At 40.0% G+C, this 2104-nt stretch overlaps 1 pseudogene; it reads right to left on the bottom strand.

Moving 5' to 3' along the window:
• Window positions 1-919: 919 nt before the first annotated feature.
• LOC143387128 (olfactory receptor 2L13-like) lies at window positions 920-1858 on the bottom strand (annotated as a pseudogene).
• Window positions 1859-2104: the final 246 nt, after the last annotated feature.

Below are 2104 nucleotides of genomic sequence, written 5' to 3' on the forward strand. Positions count from 1 at the left end.
GTAGAGAGGCACATATCAGTATCTGTCTATAGTTTAGCAATCCTGAAACTCCCAAATCCAGCTCAGATGAGCCAAGGATGATAAAAGCCAAGGATAACTGTTTCAGTAAAGCCAAGGAGCATCCAGTGTTGAATCAAGGAATTGAACAGGGAAGTAAACAACAACAAGAAAAAAAGTCTAGTATTTGTCCTCAAGGCAAAGAAAGCTTCTTTACATATTACATGTCAGGAGACCAATTAGAGGTGGGTATAACTGAGGTTTTAGGAGCCACATGGTTCCATATCTCTACAAGAATAAAATTAAAAATTAGAAGAAAATAATAAATGACTGTGTTTTAGAGTTCAACAGAAAATTCTTTGTCCCCAAAACAGAAATCTTTGAAAAACAGTCCCTGAAGGAGAGGATTAAAAATCCCACCATGCACTTTTGTAGACTCTGGCCAGATCACATGTGCTGTGGACACTTGAAATGTGGACAGTACATATTTATATGTGCTAAAAATATAATGTACACACAGGACTTGAAAATTTAGAATAAAAATCAAATATAAAGCACAGTAATAATTTCATGTATAAATAGGTAGACATAATGTCAATATCAAAACAAATATTATTACATAAATATCAATGTGTGTACAAACAGATGGTGTAAAATATACTATGATATAAATTGATCTTTAATTCATTCATTACTGTTAATATTAACATTGATTGCAATGTTTTCAATTCAATACAAATATCAATAATAATGCAATTTTTTAATAATCATCAAGATATCATAATAAATTTTATTTATTTTTAAATGTTTGACTAGTAAACTTTAATTGCATATGTGTCTCATACTTGTATTGGTCAGCCCTTCTGAACACTGCTTAGTCTGCATGGAGAGAAGCCATACAGAGGAGCAGGGACAACCATGCTCACTTCTTCCTAGAGGAGAACATCCCCCACACTCTCCTCATGGCCCCCAGCACCTCCTTGTTCCTCAGGCTATAGACAATTGGGTTGAGCATGGGGGTGAGGACGCTGTAGAAAACTGCAAGGATTTTGTCTTCTTCTGGTGAGCGGAGACTCCTGGGACGGAGATAAGTGTACACAAAAGGAGCATAGTAAAATGTCACCACAGTTAAATGTGTGGCGCACGTGGTGAAGGCCTTTTTCCTTCCCTCTTTTGAGCGCATGTGGAAGACAGCAAAAAGGACGCGTCCATAGGAGACCATGATGCCAAGGAAAGGGAGGAAGAGAAACAGGGTGGTGCTCACAAACACCATGTACTCATAGACCCAGGTGTCCATACAGGCCAGAGGCATCATGGCTGGGATGTCACAGAAGAAATGATTGATTTCTCTGGACCTGCAGTAAGGAATTTGAAAAGTGTAGATGGTGTGTGCCAGGGAGTTGATGGAGCCCAGTGTCCAGGACCCCAGGATCATCTTCACACATACCCTTTTACTCATGCGGATGGGGTAGTGGAGGGGGTGGCAGATGGCCACAAAGCGGTCATAGGCCATGGAGGCCAGAAGTTATCCTTCAGAACACCCCATGGTTATGAAGAAGAAGATCTGCATGGCACACCCTAGGAAGGAGATGCTTTTCTGGCCAGAGAGGAAATTATATGTCATCTTGGGGACCGTGGAGGAGATGTACATCAGGTCCATGAGGGAGAGCTGGCTGAGGAGAAAGTACATGGGGGTATGGAGCCGCAGGTCCAAGAAGATGAGGGCAGTCATCCCTGAGTTGCCCAAACAGGCGAGAACAAACACAGAGATGATTAGGAGCAAAAGAAGGAGGCCAGTCTGGTTTGGGGGTAACAGGCCCAACAAAATAAAATCATTTGAAGTTTGGTTCCATTTCTCCATGGAAATGCACTACTTTGATTTCTTTGAAAGAAAAACAGAAGCAAAAACTATCCACTACACCTGCAATGAAGCAGAAAAGGAAAATAAAAAGAAGTCAACTTTATTATTGTTTTAGAATGAATTCCTTTTCTTCAACACTGTACATTTTTCCAGAATTGACTTTAAAATCTAAATTGCTTGTTCCTGTTGCAATTGCTTCTGGTAACCACCTGAGTATGACATAATAGACAAACATAGGAAATATAA

This window comes from Callospermophilus lateralis, unplaced genomic scaffold (genome assembly GCF_048772815.1).
Source record: "Callospermophilus lateralis isolate mCalLat2 unplaced genomic scaffold, mCalLat2.hap1 Scaffold_1734, whole genome shotgun sequence".
In the NCBI taxonomy this organism is placed as follows: Eukaryota; Metazoa; Chordata; class Mammalia; order Rodentia; family Sciuridae; genus Callospermophilus; species Callospermophilus lateralis.